At 34.4% G+C, this 19,753-nt stretch overlaps 1 protein-coding gene and 1 non-coding gene across 3 annotated transcripts in view; one reads left to right on the top strand and one right to left on the bottom strand.

The window, feature by feature from the left end:
• The window catches only part of Ets65A (DNA-binding protein D-ETS-3), a 307,752-nt gene that overhangs the window by 94,356 nt on the left and 193,643 nt on the right, over positions 1-19,753 (bottom strand). The window lies entirely within an intron of this gene.
• TRNAI-AAU (transfer RNA isoleucine (anticodon AAU)) lies at positions 14,827-14,900 on the top strand. Its single transcript has one exon. It is a non-coding gene; the product is annotated as a tRNA-Ile (tRNA).

Here is a 19,753-nt window from a genome sequence, read left to right as displayed (position 1 = left end):
TTATCCAATTAATAAAATAACTGAAACAGCACGCATAATTTGATTGTTTACCACAAACTGACACTTGTTTCTGTCGGTTGGTTAAATAGGCGGGTTCTTCATATTTCACTGCGATATCTGTATTAAAGAGGTAACAGCAACAGCATGTCTCTTTCTACATGTGATACACTGTAATTTGATTCATATAATAATAAAAATAGCCCATAAACGCACTTGCCCCCGTTACGCACTTACCCCACCTCACCTTATGTCCTTGAACTTTTTCAGCGATTGGGTTTTATCCCCTCATTCGTCCCAAAACTCCATCTTTTCATGTGTTGCTTCAATTTTGGAAACACGTAAAAGTCGCAGGCAGGCAAATCTGGTGAGTATGATTTCTGAGATATAATTTCGGTGTTGTTTTTGGCCAACACGAACAATAAATGACGAGTGAGCAGGCGCATTACTTCGAAATAATAGTTCTTATTGACCGTACGATCATGTGGCAAAAACTAGTGATGCACTACGCCACGATAATCGACGAAAGCAGTGAGCAAAACCTTGACATTTGATCGAACTTGGCGGGCTTTTTTGATGGTCTTGGCTCTTTTGGGCTCTTCCATTGGGTCGATTGGACTTCGGTTTCAATGCCATAACCATATACTCATGATTCGTCACCAGTTATGACCCTATTGAGCAAATCTGGATCGCCGTTGACGTCATTCAACAATTCCTGAGTGATGATCATGCGACGGTTTTTGGCCAAAATTCAGAAATTGTAACCAAAGATGACTACGGCAAAATCAGAAACCAACCAAAACACAGATTTCAGAATGTCACAGTTGAATCAGCTACAAAAATTCAAGCATTATACCAATTCTAAATATATGTATATATAACGAATAAAATTTCCTGGGCGCCTTTTGAAATGAAACATAAGCAATTTCCTTTAATCTTTGAAATACTTCTTTAATTCATTACTCACTGATTCGACGTTCGTGTCCTCATCGTTCTCTTTGTTGACCAGAGATAACTTCAAAACACCCGTCAGAAATGTAACACGCATTCGTACCCAAATCTAGAACACCGAGATAACATTCGAATTCCATTAAAACATTTATTGATCCAGTTCTGGCTCTATTTACCACACTGAATGAAAGTGTCAATCATACTATTAAGATAATTTCGACTTGGCATTATGCGTATGCTTTTCTCCCCCGAATGCTTTATGACGAGTGGTCTTTTTACTACACCCTCCCTCTGAATAACATCAAACGACGAGTTACACATCTGAAAATCATAAATGCGATGATATATTCAGAGTTTTACATTTTCCGACTCGCTATTCCGATGTTTTCGAAGTTTACTGTGTTTTCACACGCGATTCAATTGTTATTCCTCGCACAGATTTAGTCAAACTGTGATTGTAACACGGTTTGATCAAAGCCACTGTAGCCCTAGGCACACTTGATTTCCCTTTGATGTTTTATTGTCAGTTGGTGTCTGTGTTGTTTGTCTCTCTTTCGGTATTTACACAATAGGAAAGGGATTGGAAAACGGAAAGAAATATTTTCAAAAAAGATATTATGCTGAGAGAATTCTTCCACATGATTTTTTTACTAGTATTTTTATCCGACTCCTAAACTCCTAGTACCTTTTTAAGTATACTTAATAGGTTTCAAGACCAGGTTTTTGGCGAATTTGATTTTATGCAAAATATAATAATTCAGGAAGAAAAACTACAGTTGGGACACGAAAAAATATCCGTGCGTCAACAATTTATGCATTCGATGAAAGTAGATAAAGTAATGGAACCAAAAAAATGTAGTTATTGCTACGAATAATCTAAGATTTTGATGAATAATCACTATTATTTTCGAAATTCACTGAAAATAACCTCAGGTTGCGATTTTGGGTCAATTTCATAAAATTTCTCCAGTACTATATTGATTACTTTGAAAAAAATTATATTTTACATTCCATTTTTCAATTTTGACAAAATATATAATATGGATACAATACACAAATGAAAATGCCAATAACAGATTATTGTTGTACTTGTAAGGCAGGTGCCAGAACACTGGGCACATGTGCTTATATACCAAGTGTTCTTTGGTTCATTGGATATGCCAGACATGAACCAAATGTCAAGTATCCGTTAACAAACTTGTTGAACTTCATACTACATTATTGATGCCGGAGATCGGAATGGAAATGAGGTGGAGCCTCATATCATTGACTGACATGCAACAAATTCTTCGATGGTGTTTTGTTGATGAATTATTATTCTAATGTATTTCTAATTATTTCCGAGAGGCATGAATTTGCAAAATAATACGGCCTATTTCTCCCGTTTTACTACCAAATTCCCCATTTTGCCGACTTTCAGCAATTTTTTTATAAAAAACTGCCCATTTTCATTCGTAGACTTTTGATCAGGACATCGAAAACTTCGTCACACCAAAAAATCAGTAGAATGCACCAACAGCCATTTTCCATACCCAACTAGCAATTTCGTATTTTATAATAGTTGCGGAAACGTTTCAGAGAAACAAATTATAAAACTGCATTCCTCCCAGAAATGTTTTCGAAGTGTTTATAAAACTGCTATAAATAGGAAATTGGTACCGTTTTATAAAGCATTATAGTTATTATCAATATTTTGTAAGGCCTTTTACAAACACTACAAAACAGTTTTATAAACATTTTAGCAGTTACTATAAAATTTGTGTAACACTCTTAAAAAGTAGTTTTGTAAAGAAACCCTCACTGCACTTTTGCAACATATTTAAGCGACACTTATAAAATAATCAGAAGACAATTTTATAAGAGTTTTTTAGTAGTTCCAAGTAGGCGTTATGAAATATAATACAGCCGAAAACGATAACAATAAAATGAAAAAGTGTTACAAATGTTTTCTTGAAGACGCAAGAAGTAATTTTGTATTGGATACTAGGAACATATAATAGATATGTCATCAATTGAAAACTAACAAATTGAAAGGTTGAAGCCATTTTAAAATTTCACTTCTGCACTCATAAAACTTATAAAGACATTGTTTGTGTTTCGAAGATTGATATTTTTACTGCAAATGAAATTTTATTGACAAATATATAGCTTATTATTAGCAAAATTTATAAGCGCCACTCATTTATGAATGTTTTCGGTAAAATTATTAATTATACAAAAATTCACTCTGTCGACGTATTAATTTTCTGGTCGCAAACTTAACTCACTTTATTCCAAATAATAATGTTATAATATTTATGTGCTTTTCAGCTGTAAATATCACTATATGTGCGGTATTTCATTTTTTCAACTCATCTAATTTCAGTATCCCGGATCGCTTCATTTAAAATGTCGTCGTTCTATAACATAAATTGGTATCAGTGGCAAGCATTTCAACGTATTTTAGCTACTATGTTACAGCTATAAAACTGTTGAGAAACACTTAGTTCTGGGAGTGATAGTATTGCGGCAGAGTCGGACTACTTTTAAAGCTGTAGGTTTCTACAAAAGTGCTTGTATGAATAAAAGATTTCTCACACATAGTTTGGATAAATATTATCTGTCTTTGATGTTTTGGCTAAAAAGTTTCTTTCATCGATTATAAAGGCTAAACGACGGGTTTTAACCGTTATAATAACCTTTTCCTGTTTTTCGCAAGAAAAAAATAGAAGCACTAGATTAGGTAGGATAATTTGAAGTGTTTTTTTTTAGTATTTCCAATATACAGGACGACTCAAAAAGCTTTCAGAAAGATTTTTTTATGGAACACCAAGTTATTTCTTAGTCTATTTGAAGCACCTCGAACTGAATCTACAACTATTATATACCCCCCAATAAATGCTCAAAATGTCCGCCATTGAGTTATCATTTATTTTTATTTTTATATTCGGGATACAAACAGAAAAATCCACTACAGTATCCACACTATGGAATTATTATCAAATTGAAAATAAGATTTGTGCGTGCATGGTCTTTTGATAATTTCAATATGCGGAACATCCGACAGACACATTCCCTCAAAATGTATATTTACAATACAAAAGTCACTTACTAAAATGTCCAGAGTTTAACAGTTTTTAGTACCTATATTTGTGTAGTATAAAAAAATTGAAACCTTGAAAACTTTTAAATGAACAACATGTAAACAACGTAAACTGTGTTTAGTCGAAAATGGTTTCATGATGAATTCTACTAAGTCGGATTTCCATTGTCTAATATGATTCTGATCTGATTTCAAATCTCTGGAAGATAAATAAAATGCAAATGAATTGCTAACAATATCAATTATATTGAGCAATAAAACGTGAAATGAAATTAAAATAAAGTAAAAAGAAGCAGGAACATTAAAAAACTGAACATATGAAAATTTAATAAAAAAAAAATAAAAAAATATTTCAAACGAAGTTACTTCACAACGTTTCGATTGTTAGTATCCACATCGCCATCAGGTGATGACTGGACTATTCCTCAGAATGATGACTATTCATAGATCATTCGAAAGATTTCACCTGTTCCCTCTTCCTTCTCTTCGCTTCACTGGTTTAGCAGGAGTTGACTTTTTCCGCTTGATTACAGGTTCTTTGAACTTCCTCTCGAACCATTGTTCACCCCTGTGGATTACTTGATATTATGCTCTGCTTTTTCCGATTTGCTGGTTTATCATCGCTGTGTGTTTCTCTTATGCTCGGCAATGTGGACTTTCGATAGTGTCTTAGTTTCACCGCTATAGCATTTGTCGCACTCACAGGGTTTTCGGAAAATGCCATTCTTGGAATCGCAGTCCGCGTTTGGTGGCCTAGTTTTCGTGAGGCTGCTACGGATGGTGTTTCTGGATCTGAAGCAGGTTCTGATGTTATACTTGGACCCAATTCTTGTTATCCTTTCCGACAATCCTCTGACGGAGAGAAGGGCAATCACTGGTTGTTATGATTTCTCTTCCTTGTGAGGCTCTCGCTCTCTTCTAGGCAAAATCTGAGTGATTTGAAACTCTGGCCATTGAAGAGGTCTAGAAGAAGCCTCGGGTCTGGTTGAGATATGATGGCGAACTAGACACCTTTCTGAAGCACACCAACAGCGTAAAACCTTCCACCACCTTCACAATAGAGAAGGAAGTCCACAACGAACTAGGCATCATCGAAAAAGATCTTTAACGGAATGATGGCTGATGGCTGAACGATGATGATGGCTAGAAGACAACGAAAGCCTCACAAAGAAGAGAAGCTGTCACAACCAGTGCTTGCCCTTCAGAGGATTGTCGAACAGAATCAGAAGAATTGGGTCTAAGTACAACATCAGCACCCGCTTCAGATCCGAAAACACCATCCGTAGCACCCTCACGAAAACCCAGCCACCGAAAGCGGACTGCGATTCCAACCAGCAAATCGGGAAAAACACAGTACGTTTGGACCTATCAAAATTCCAAACTGAAATCATTCACAGGGAAAAACAATGATTTAGGAGAAAATTCAAAGAAGCTGCATACATATTGTCCAAGGACGCATTCAGCCAAGCTAGCGTAGAGATACGAAATATATGAAAACCCATAATGAAGCCGAAAACAGTCAACTCCCGCCAAACGGTCATCTTCAATTATCCGGTGGAGCGGAGAGAGGGAAGAGGGGATACATGAAAGCACTCGAATGACCTATAAATAGTCATCACTTGAAGGTATAGTCCAGTAAACACGCGAATACGATCGTGTACACTAACAATCGAGACATTATGAAGTAACTTGGTTTGCAATCTTTTTTGATTTCAAATGTTTTTTGAATTCTATTTTAATTTGTTCAATTTGTAATTTTTCCGCTTCTTTTTATTTTATTGTAATTTCATTTCACGTTTTATTGCTTGATATAATTGTTTCAAATCAGATTAGAATCAGATAATGGAAGTCCAAACTAGTAAAAATTCAACGTGAACTGTCAAACAATAGAAACTGCCGACAAACGGCACACCTATATATTTTTCTAAAAGTAGTAATTTTTGGGTTTTTTCAATGGTAAAATATTTCTCGATTAAAATTAGGAAACACTTCATTCATTTCTATATTCATTTCAAATTATTACAGTTTTGTTTAGAACCTCATAGTCAGCCTTAGATTAGATTGAGTTTAATCATTATTCCAAAAAAATGCACTTTCCCAAACACCATAGCTGCAATATATTATTCTCTACTCGCGTTTCACCAACCACGATGGCGTCTTCAGGATATTTTTTTCATCTCCTGAAAACGCCAACTTGGTTTTGTGGAATATTTTCATAAATAATCTAAAACTTGAAACGTCCGAGTATTTTCATTTGAATAACAAAGGTATTTTTACAGTTTCCATATAACATGTACCATCTGAAGCATTTTTATCCAATAATAAATCCCATTTAAACTATAACTTCCTTGATATCCCCAGCATATAAGGTTACAAAGGTAATCCCTTTAAACCGTAACAAAAATACGGCAAAATGTAATACCGATAAAGAGAAAAATAGGAGAATTCATTGAAGCGTGTTACAGATAGGACGGAGAGTCGGAAAAGGACATTCGCTCCGGGAGTCCGGGAAGGAAAGACTCTTTCCTGTTCCGGCAACCCAATCAGACTTCTGAAGAATAATTGATAACAACTACATAGGTAGCAATATCTCTTTTCGGAGGTTCACAATCAACCGGAATACTTTCAGTCGATACTAGCATTCTGTCCGGTGGGTAGGAGGTGTGTTGATATTTCTGAGGATGAACGGTCTATTATTAGTTGATGTTGGCAACGTATAATATATCTCATGATATAATGTTTTCAAAGTAATAATTACTTGGGTAAACGGAGTAAAACCTTTTAGAGATTTATTTATTTATTTATTATCCGTTTAACATATAAGTATGTATAGGATTTGTCCAGCGATGAAGAATACATGAACAACACAGTGTCCGTATCAATATAAAAACACTCTAAAATTAACACATAATACAAAATACAATACAAAAGAAAACTATTTCATAATATAAAAAATTCGTCTAGGTTATAAAAACAACTATCGTTAAATACTTTTTCAGATTTCGGGAAAATTCATTAATTTTATTGAGCTCCTTAATATCTTTTGGTAACTTGTTGAAGATATTTGGGCCCATCACATAAGTTGAATTAGAAGTAACCTTATATATAAGTTCAATACTGTATGTGGAAGTTATATTTTTGACGAGTATTCCTACTATGTATGATTTCTTCACTAGTTCGGATTTCCATTTTCTGATATTATATAAAATGATTTGAAATCCCTGAAACAACTAAAAAAGAAGAATTGAAAATGAATAGCTGAAAATAACAATTATATTAACCAAAATAAACCTGAAATGAAATAATAGTGAAATAAAATACAAGTAAAAATAGAACAATTGAATAAATAAAAACTAAAAATGAAGAAATGAAAAAAGAAAATAAAAATAAAAAGTGGAGAGATTCCAAGTCACGTTAGTTCACGACGTTTCGATTGTTAGTATCTACAATCGTCTTCGGCTGATGAATCAGTTCAGTCATCACCCGAAGACGATTGTAGATATTAACAATCGAAACGTCGTGAACTAACGTGACTTGGAATCTCTCCACTTTTTATTTTTTTATTTTTATTTTCTTTTTTCATTTCTTCATTTTTAGTTTTTATTTATTCAATTGTTCTATTTTTACTTGTATTTTATTTCACTATTTTTTCATTTCAGGTTTATTTTGGTTAATATAATTGTTATTTTCAGCTATTCATTTTCAATTCTTCTTTTTTAGTTGTTTCAGGGATTTCAAATCATTTTATATAGTAGACAATGGAAGTCCGAACTAGTGAAATTCATCATGAAACATTGTCAATCACCTTCAAACAAATGTATGATTTCATTGGTGATAAATTTATGTTTGTTTTTAAAGACAAACATTGTAATTAGAATATATACATGCTGACGAAAGTTAAAATGTTTATTTTGTCTAAATAAACTTCTATAAGAGTTCCTTTTTGAGGCTTTGGCCATTATTCTCAAAATATGCTTCTGCGCAACGAATACATTTGATATCGAAGTCGAGTTATCCCACATACATATGCCATGTATCAGTCTGGAAGCTACTTGAGCATGGTATAGTGCCAAAAGTTGCCAATCTTTCAAGATATATGTTAGGTTTCTGAAGAGATGTTCTAACGAGTTAATTTTACTCGTTAAATTCGAACAGTGTTGTTTCCATGTCAAACATGTAGAAATGGTAGTTCCCAAAAAGTGTATCTCTTCTTTTCCCAGAATTGACATGTTCGTAATTTGAAATCGAATAGACACGCAATGTTTTTGTCGATTGTGAAATCTAACCAATTGTGTTTTGTTTGCATTGAGACAGAGAGAATTAGCTCCGCACCAGTTCATAACAGATTGCAAAGTATATTTACATTTGTCTAAAAGTGAGTTTTCATCCATGTCAGATACTATTAAAGACGTATCGTCGGCATACATTGTTGAAGAAATATTCCTAATATGTGATTCCAAATCATTTGTATATAAAAGGAACAATATATGCCCTAATACCGATCCTTGCGGAACACCCGCAAACTTGAATTACATTTATCATAAGTACTCGTACTGTGGTTACTAATTGTAACATATTGTTGCCTATTTTCTAAAAATGATGAAATCCAGGAATGTGCTACGCCACTAATGCCTTATGAGTGTAACTTTGACTACAAAGCATTATGATTGACTCACTCGAATGCCCTGCTGAGATCACAAAAAGTCCCAACAGGACACTCGCCTGCCTCCAAATATTCAAACAGTGTATCGAGAAAAGAAATCACTGCAGTATTGGTAGATCTATTGACTCGAAAACCGTGTTGAAGATCTGTCAAGAGTTTGAACCTATTTAAGAAATCCAAAAGTCTATCTAGATATGCTTGTTCAAAAAATTTTGAAAAACCCGATGTGATGGTGACTGGTCTATAATTTTCTAATTTATATCTGTCCATTTTCTTATGAATGGGAATAACCCTTCCAATTTTGAGAGATTTCGGAAATGACCCAGTAAGAAATAATAGGTTCACTAAAAATGTGAATGGTTCTATAATTGCAGGAAGGCATTTCTTGAATAGAATTAATGGGACTTCGTCATATCCAGACGATTATGTGTTCTTAAGTTTATTGCTTAAGAGGCAGAGAAGTTCCCCCGGTATGAAAGGTTTGAGAAAAAATTAGTTTTTATTCTTTTTCATAATGATAATCAGCCTTCTCATCGAATTGTGAATCGCTTACTGATTGTCTTGGAGAGTTGACAAGGAAATTATTAAATAAATTCGCAACGATCTTAGGATTATTGTGTATGATGCCATTATGCATTATTTGAACACTTTCGTTTTTCTTCTTTTTGTTGGAAATTTCATTAATAACATTCCAAGCCGCTTTATGAGGATCAGAAGCATTTATAATTTTATGCTGATAATGGTTTTTAGTACATTTAATTAATTCAATGTGTTTTTTCTTAGCCTTCCTATAAACATCGTCAAAGGCACCGGGATATATTTTATGTAAAAAATGCAGGTTTTTCAACTCATTACTTGACAATTTCACTTCCGTGTTAACCCAATTTTTATAATTTTCAACTCTTTTGTTCCAGCATTTTTCCAATGAAAAAAATTCGTCAAAGTAGTGAAAGAAAATATTACAAAATTTATTAAAAGCATTATCGACAGATGCTGTTTCAAAGACATCTGCCCAGCTTTCGTTTCGTAGCATGTCACAGAAACTCTCTACTGTCTGTGCCGAGAAAACTCGTTTTATTCTTGAGTTTACAGCATAAGGTTTCCTATTTAGATGTATATCCAATAATACTGTTCTGTGGTCTGAGATAAAGCTGTCAGTCACTCGAACTTTTTTGTTTCAGTCAGCGACTTTGAGAAACGAAAATTACTGAAACAATAACCTGCTGCATTACAAACTTGTTTCTTGCTGCTTGGGTGCCGTCTGATTTGTCCATTTCTCTCAACTCTACGGAAAACCTCGTGGACTAATTGTGTTTTCTTTCTATTTTTTCCTAGCCATCCATTTGAACAATCTCCCTCCATATACTAGTTTATTCAGGCCCACTGTTGAATGCTTTCTCAAGTAGTATATTCCTGCTTGAGAAAAAAGCTATTGTGCAGAGAAACAAGTTTGGCGGTCCGTAAACCTTTTAAAGTGGAAATGAAAATACATCTTATTAGTATGTTTTGATACGGAGTTTCAAATCAAGTATCGGTCAGTTACATTCAGGAATGTCCAATTGTTTCGGGAATATTTTTTCAGATTCATAGCAAAATAATTAACATGAAAAAATCATTACAGAAATTCCTCACGACGAAAATAATAGTTTATTTATTGATAATAAAAACATTAAAGTCACTGTAGAAAATCTTTAATATGCTCGCCTGGAAGGCGAATCTATTCTACTCAATACATCAATATGAGATGAAGTGATCAAGTTTTTTCTGGTCGATCACTTTCTCAACTGTATTTTTTCTGGTTGATTTTCCTGGTATCATAATATGGTTGACATATCGAATGTCTGTTTTATTTTTTCAAATATATTAGAGGATTTCATAAAAGGGTAATTGATTCCATTATTTCCCTGTACATACGTTCGGAAGAATATAATTGGAATGTATTATAAATAATTTTTGGTAAACTTTTTGTATAATTTCGATTTTTTCCATATAAAGCCACTCCAACATAAAATATTTTTACATATACATCAACTGAACTTGAAATAAATATATTTTTTTTAATGTTTGAATATATAGTACAAAACTGTTTGGATTTTTGATATGGTTTCGATACTTTATTTTCATTGAGTAGGTATATTGCAGAGGATTTCTGTAATCAATTTCTTTTCATGACTATCATGTTTGAATCTTCATTTTGAAATATATTGTTTTTGGGGAAAAACAGGATTCGGAAAGTAAAAAACGAGTGGTCTGCTAAAGGTTTGTGATGAGGCAAAAAATATAATATTTTTGAAAAATTCGTCTTTTAATAACAAAATGAACGTGATTAAAAACTCAAATAGCTTTCTGTCACACTAACTTGTAAACAGCTCCTTGGAGTAGTGGTTAGATTTCTGGGGTTAGATAAATAGATAGTCAAGTCAGTTGAAATATACATATAAAAAAAAGAACTCGTTACAAGTTAAAAATATTGAATCATAAATTGTGAATAAAATGAAAGATAATTTTGAACATTACAATAATCACTCTAAAATTTTTGAAAGTGTCAAAAAACAAATATTATGTATGTATCTATGTATGTATCTAAATCGGCATAATTGAAGTACTTAAATAATCCTGAGTACTATAAAAACAGTTTTCCAGGAGGATAGTTCTGACTCTGTTATTGAAGGAGCTTTGTTTGAGCACTTTGAACGAATTAGGAAGATGATTGTAGAGATTGATATTCAATGAATTTTCAATAGACCTTGTGAGTTTGTATCGAGGATGTATGAACAGATCTGTATTTCTTGTAGCATGATGATGAATATCCTGATGCTGCAAATGAATATATTCATTATGTGTCAATGGTACAGAGTTCAATCTGGGGTCAAGTCTCACCCCCGAATTTTTCCACTCAATTTTCAAACCATTCAAAAATAGGAAATATTTCTGAACGCTATTTTAGTTCACTTCCTGTCATGAAATTTGATTGTTATTACTTCGATTCGGGTTATTCTCCACAAATGAATCTTCCTCGCAAAAAATGACTATTACTCGTTATAATGATTTACGGCGCTCAATGAACTTTCATTTTAACTGCAAACGGCTGCATTTCTAGCTCGTTGAATAACAATGTTTTTTTTGGAAAGAAAGGTTTTGACTTTCTACTTCTCCATCTTGATACAAAACATGTGGGAATCTTCTCAAGAAAGGAAGGAAGCAAAAAATTCAAAAAAATCAACTCTATACGAAGATGTGAAGATCATGCAAAGAAGTAACTTTCAGACACAAACTAGAAGAAAAAGCCCTCTCCAATAAGCTATTTTCATATAAACATTGAACTACACGTAAGAAAATACTTTCGAAACAAATACTTTTTAACGCTGAATTATACGAAAACCACTTTTCTCTATTCCGTTTGTATTCCGAACATTTGTAAAGGAATCGAATCAGATATCATTCACAGGATTCCTACACAATATAATCAATAGAGTAAGATATGTCTGGTGGCCCTATTGATATGATCAAACTGTAAGAGAGTGAGAGAAAGAGAAGTCAATATATCTTAATACATGTCTCGCTCAGTCCCATGCCCGTGGATAATGCCCTCGCGCTCCTACAAACAGAGGCATTAAAATTGAATTTAGGGAATGATTGGCCCCTTGGATCGGTATGTCTTCTTGTAAAAGGTTTTAAAATAGTAGTCTGGTGGACATATATATTACATATATATAATTCACGTGTAGTTAAGTAATTATTTACTTCGTCAGAAAATACGTGACGTCTGGTGGCCCTTGGATCTTGGCTATAATGAAAGGAATAAAATGAAACTTACGTGGAACAGTAATTCTTACTGCTAGACAACCTATGTTTTGCCGTAAGACAAAAGAGCAACTGAAAATACCAACCGATGTGCCAGGTCACTATTATTCATTATCGAATTTTTGCCGTTTGGCTGATACAAACCTTAGTTCATAACATTGAATAGAAGGATCATTAAACCCTCCCATTATTTTTCTTGTGTTTCAAATCATTTTCCTGAAATCGACCACGAATTCCATTAATACCAAATTGAATATCTCGTAAGCGTGTTACGCCCGCGATAACATTTACCTTCCACTCCAGCGATTTCATAAAGAGCGTATAATAACCGAGCTGTCATATGCAATATTAGAGATAGAGCGCGGATCTCGCCGCGGGCGTTTAGTTCGCTATCCAAACTTAATAATGGCAGTCAAAGCCCTGATGATGTCGTCGACGCGATGCCATAACGCCTCGGCGCTCGACTTCACAGAAATGCGTCTCGCGAAGTGAAGGATTCGCCCGCGGGGAAGGCGTATCATGCTTGAGCTGGGGTTCGGTGTTGGAAAACCCGGGGCGTTTTTGCGGTTTTTGAGCTATTGGTATTTTCGCCTTTTTTAACCTGGATTCATTGAAATGTGACAAAAAGTCAGCTGAAAGTCTTTTATTTTATGATTTCTTCGTCGATCAAGATACTTTCGACAACTTTCTTACTGAAAGAATTCACTGTTAGAAATTTGATTTCTATCACATAAATTAGTTTATAGATTGAACTTGCATTTCGTCAGGGTTAGGTTAGGTCCTAAGTGAGTGGGTCTATTCGATCCAAACAAACACAACGTACGTGCTCTGCCGTTTCATCATTTTCCAAACAGAGATAAAAACACTGCTTTCCTCCAGTCCAAATCTTTGCATATGATGATTCAGACGTTAGTCAGCTGTGAGTAGGTCTGTGAAACAACTTAGTCCACCCCTGGATACATGAATACATTGAAAATGATCGATTTTGGTATATTCTTGCATTCCAGGTGTTTAGTGTTTATTTTGCAAAGCGGGAAGTGATGCCGATGACAGGTTCTGGTCTGATGAAACCATTTGCAGCACCATTCCTTGCAAGGGAGTCAGCAGCTTCGTTATATTCCTTTCAGTCTAGAGGGGTTAGCTTCTATGGCTGTATATATACCTGCACCAGAACCTGAAGGTATTTTCGATGCTCTATGCTCTTAATATTTCCTCCTCTTGAAGGATACAATTCTCCCTGCTCGGAAAAAAGACTCCATAAGGTAGTTTGTAGCTTACAGGTCCGCATTAGCTTTTTACTCTATAATTTCTATAGTTTAGAAATTAAATTATTATCAACAGAAGAGAAAGGTGGTGGTAAACCAAAAATTGACATACCTGAAGTTTACGCCAAAGTACAAACATATATTATTATTTGAGCATATACGTATTGAAACCAGTGCTAAAACAAAACGGTCAATTTTCTATATCCAAACTACATCTACTTAAAATTTATACCAAACTTTGGAATTTCACTCTATATCTGAAGCGATCTCTTTTTCCAGCACAAAGATACACTAAAATCTCAAAACTTTAAACTATGCATGTCCACAATATTAACACGCTTGAATTTATGCGAGGTTGCGAGAAGTTTGCTCTTATTTTTCGACTACTTGGGAGCTGTCTCACTTTCCATTGTTTCTAAGTCGTCAGAAAACACTGTAGCCCCATGTTCTTCATAACACCTGACCTAATCCTTAGCATTCGACCCCAAACTCATTTCAGTTTTGAGTTGATCACAAATAAGTATTGAAGCTGCTGCCGCGTGAAGTTTGGTACAATAGATCTCCAAACTTTTCTCTGGTAAGATTTTTGCTTTCATTCCTACGATCTGTCAGCATGTGCTTCTGGATCACAAGCAAACAATCAAGCAATCTTCTAACGGCAAACAACAGTTCAACAATCTTGCTATCCTATAGTACAAAAATACAAGGACCGAAAATTGTATGCACATCAAAACCAGTTAAACGATTCAAGATCCTTCTGGTCAGTGGCTAAACTTACCAGTCACCATGTCTACAGTCATACTGAAGCGGTTTACATCACAGCAACAGCAATATGAAACGAAAATTTACTTGAAGATCAATCTGCATTCTGCTTTATAGTTGATTTTCAGAAAAACGTTATCCACAATGCTGGATAAGAATTTTCTAGAGCATCTTATTAGACATATACTGAAACACATCAAATTCAACACAACAATGCTTCTGCACCTGATGAAGGACCTATCATTGTAACACTTATGTCAGACGTCCCGTGACGTACACATGTTTTTTTTTATCCGCCATCCGGCCCATTAGCTCAGTTGGTTAGAGCGTCGTGCTAATAACGCGAAGGTCGCGGGTTCGATCCCCTCATGGGCCATTTTTTTTTATTTTTCTGAACTGAGAAAGGAAACACTTGTTTCTCAATTTATAATAATATAAAGGTGAGCAATCAATATAAGAATATTGAATGGGTATTCCCAAAAATCAGAATATTATATTATGTGAAATTTGTGATCTTGTATTTTTTAACCATTTTCTCGGACAGTGATTGTAAAATTATCTAAATAATTGCGTTTCATCAGTTCGGACTTCCATTGTCTAATATGATATAAATTGATTTGAAATCCCTGAAAGAATCTGAAAAAAAATTTAGAAAGATTAGCTGAAAAATAACAAAAAATATAATTACGAACTATTAATACGAACTGAAAATTAAAAATAATTAACAAGAAATGAAAATTAAAAATTAAAAGATTCCAAACCAAGTTACTTCACGACGTTTCGATTGTTAGTACCCATCCACAATCGTCTTCGGGTGATAACTGGACTTATTGCTCCGAGATCTGACTATAGGTCATTCGACTGCTTTCACCTATCCCTCTTCCCCCTCGCCGCTTCATTGATTTTTAGTTTGGCGGGAGTTGGTCGTGTTCCTCTTGATTAGAGGTTTCCATATGCTAAGTATATCTACGCTACCTCGGCTAAATGCGTTGTTGGATAACATATATGCATTTACCCAAGCTAGCGTAGAGATACGTAACATATGGAAACCTTTAATTAAGCTGTACATTACCAACTCTCGCCAGACGGTTAGCTCCCGCTAAAAACCAATGAAGCGGGAGAGGGAAGAGGGGATAGGTGATAGGATAAGAGTTAGGTAGTCTAATGACTTACAAATAGTCAGATCTCAAAGAAATAAGTCCAGTTATCACCCGAAGACAATTGTGGATACTAACAATCGAAATGTCGTGAAGTAACTTGGTTTAGAATCTTTTAATTTTCATTTCTTGTTGATCATTTTCAATTTTCAGCTCGTGTTATTAGTTCAACTTTTTTTTGGTTGTTGCTTGTATGTTATTTTATTGTAATTTCAGTTTTTGCTTAATAAAATTGTTATTTTTCAGCTAATCATTTAAATTTTTTTCACAGATTCTTTCAGGGATTTCAAATCAATTTATATCATATTAGACAATGAAGTCTGAACTGATGAAATACACCACGAAACATTGTCAACCACCTTCAAACAAACATCTAAATAATTATGATGATGACGATTATAAGCAATATGTTCAATGATTTATGTATCAAAAATTATGTTTCTCTATATTTCAATGAAAATAATGTTTCTACTATTGACCATGAAAAAAACTATTAGATATCCCACAATGAAAGATTTTGCACTTTCGTGGAATGATGTGCAGAATACGATTCTGAAATCGAAACGCGGGGATCTCCCTTTGTGAGGAAATAATGGCCATTTAAAGGTAAAAAAAGGCTCTTATTCCACCATTTTTTGCAGCAAAAAACGATCGGGATCATAATTTCATGTACCACAGTAGTTGTTTACAGCTGATTCTCGGCCTCCCCCCACCACTATGACGTATTAATTGCTTTTTTTATTGGTTGTTGTTTGGTGAAGTTTTTTTGTTGTGCAGTGAAGTCAAGGCATTGTGACCTTGAAGTGTCTGGTGCATGGATCGTTCAGATTTTTTTTTCATATGAGATTTTGTGTGTTTATGTGTGTGTGTGTAGGAGAATGCACGGTACAGGGTTTCATCATGTGCTTGTTTGTCTATGTACAAACATACGTCTGCATACTTCGAAGATCCTCCAAGTAATAAATGCTCCATCGGTGTTAGGGCACCAAGTTAGTAGTGGAGTGACGTCACAGCAATAACCGTTCAACGGCTAGAGAGCGACATGTTCACTCCACGACGTGTGGCAGAGTAATGCGTATTCATCGGTCTGCCCTCACCTCTCCCGAAGCGATGAAGGTTCGCTCTAGCCCCGCTATCGATGGTGACACAACGGCAGCCGAGGACCGTTTGCCTAGCGTCTACCCTCTCCGAGACCGCAACGACCACTGCTTGCTCGTACCGGCAACTGTTATCGCATCAAGTTGGGAGATGGGCTTGGCTGTGACGTCAGGCATCTCTAGTGGATAGCAACTAGCAATGTGAATCTTTCACGGTTTCATGGTGGGGGTGACTCACACTGTTTAATATAAAAGAAATGCCTGGCACACTATGAAATCAGTAGACGAATATATCTGCAGCAGTTAGCAATTGGTAGAGTGTTATTCAGTTCGTAATAGAAGGAAGACGGTGAGTGTATTTGTCTGTTGGAAATTGTTTATATTTTCATATATATTTTCATCATGTCCGTTTCAAAAGTAGACTTGAATAAAATTAATAATTTGATTGTACAGGAGGTTGAAATACTAGAGCAAAAGGCCTTATCATCATTGCCAATTGATGAAGTGTACATAATTAAAAATATGTCAACTTATTCTACACGATTTGGTAAATCAATTTTATTAACTTTGCAAGATGTGAGCAATGATAAATTATTTAAAACTTGGCTACCAAAACGTATTTCGTTGCAATTCAGTGATGACGATATATCTTGTATCAACTCATCAGGTGGTAAATATACGATGATGTATTTAGGACAGAGCCAACAAAGTTTTGCTGGCATGAAAACGCGATCTCTAGTCAAATTCAATATGATTGAATAATAGTAATAATTTATAGTGAATTTCTTTAGGTCATAGCTTACAAAGTTTTTTTTGGTGTGAAAACGATAACTCTAGTCAAATTCAATATGATTGAATAATAATAGTAATTATAATGAATTTCTTATTGTTTTATTAATATTCATATATTAGATGATAATTATATGGAAATATAAACATTACTAACTTAGTTGAATACACTCACTTTGTAACTACAAGTAAAATGGGAATGTGAGTATTATATCACTGAAAAATTGGAGGTTGCTTATTGTTTTTTTTTTGTTCGATTTCAGTTCCACCATTTAAAGATGTGGATGCAGTACGCAAGTCAAGATTGGGTCGATATTGTAGATCTCAAATCATCGGTTCAACATTTGTCGTCTAAATTGAAGGTGTTGGGTGATGGAGCCGAACATGCAAGCGTTTATGATATGAGTGTATGCTATGATGAAAAACAAATCGAATTATGCCTTCGTGATGCTGAGAACTATTGGAGTGGTGCAGAAGTTTGCAACAAATTTTTGGATAATGAATTGGAATTGTGGCAACTTTGTGAGGTTATGATTGAACTGAACCTAAGAAGATTCCTGTATAGCCTCCAACCATACTTGCCAGAATGGATTATTCATCACTTTGAATTGAATGATGAAAATCGAGAGGAAATTGAAGATGGTCGCGAAAATGATGATTATGAGGAAGAAGTTATTTTAGATAGTCTGTATGTTCCTGTGAATCATAAATAATGTCAAATAAAAAACTTTGTATTATTTTCATGTTTTATTTATTTAAATCTGATGAAATACAATAGAAAATGATTACAAAACAATAAATATGATATAAAATACAATACATGATATAAGTCAGTTACAAATAAAAAAAAAAGATCATAAAACAGTACATGATAGAGTGAAAAAAAAAAGTGTCAATATCTGCTATGAACTGAACCATCCAATGCATTGTATGTTAAAACTGTATCATGCAAAATTAATGCATATACTTTAGTGTTGTCTGGAAACTTGGTCTTCCTCGTCTCAAACTCAATCTTTATATCAATAGTTGATGATTTTGTTGCATTCGGTTGATGGGAACAATCGATGACGAATAGTGGATTCTCTCTAAATTGTCCAATGTCCATCAGAGGTTCACTCATATCTTTATCATAATAACTTCGCTGGAAACTCTCAAAAGCATAATAAGCAGGAGCATCAAGTTTTTTATCGAAATTCAAATTCCAACGCTCATATGGATAAACTTCAGAATTCAAGTATACTCGAATACTATTGATATCAGCAGTTGTGAATTTTGTAATATCTTGTGTTCTATCTTCAGATGTGGTAGTACTTTGGAATGCGATGATGACAAAACGAGGAGTTTCCAATGCGTTAGTTGTTTTGATGGCCCATATGTCTGAAGAAGTCCCACGTAATGATGGTAGTTCATAGAGGTCCCACATACGATACGCCAACTTGATTTTGGCATTCAGACCGCTTTTGTTTATTCTACTCAAAAGTTTGAGCTTGTGTTTATCATCTGGTACAATATGCCTTATTTTCCATTCGATTTTATTTATTTCCAAATCAGCATCAACCTCACCTATATATGAGTTTTTGAATGATCGAGCGATAATCAAAATCAATTCCTGTTTGGCATTCAAGATACTTTTGTTGTAATCTTCAGCAAAACCCATCAAATATTTCAGTGGTAGTTTTCCACTAAAAACATGACTGTTTGTATCCAAGATATCTTGCTTCAATTGTGAAAGTCCCCAACCAGATGTCAATAATGTGTTAGCATGAGATTGTCCAAATGATATCATGGTTTTCATTGTAGATGTTATCCCAGGTTTTCTAACAACAGCCACTTGTTCACCTCCCATTTCATAACGAATTTCGTCAAAGAGAAATGCAATTGCATTATTCGAGAGATAGCATGTTTTCGCTACATCTTTGGGGGTGAATTTACCTTCTATGTAAATGAAGCTCTCGGCAATATCTAGTATAACATCTTGATTATTGATTGCAATTCTGATTTCATCCGAATTCCTGAATAGCGGTGATCCATAGGGCTTATATGTGTGCTCATGTAAACTTATGAGAGAATGATCGAGCACTGGTTCATTGAATATATTCAACTTTTCATTGTTTGTTTCGAGCACCATTGTTATTTTCTCACTTTCAATCCAATCGATTTCAAAAATTTAAGATCACTCACAGACA

This window comes from Leptinotarsa decemlineata, unplaced genomic scaffold (genome assembly GCF_025532065.1).
Source record: "Leptinotarsa decemlineata unplaced genomic scaffold, Ldec_3_MD MMD2_P_RNA_scaffold_11, whole genome shotgun sequence".
NCBI classification, from domain to species: Eukaryota; Metazoa; Arthropoda; class Insecta; order Coleoptera; family Chrysomelidae; genus Leptinotarsa; species Leptinotarsa decemlineata.
This window is presented reverse-complemented; position numbering and strand designations above follow the sequence as displayed.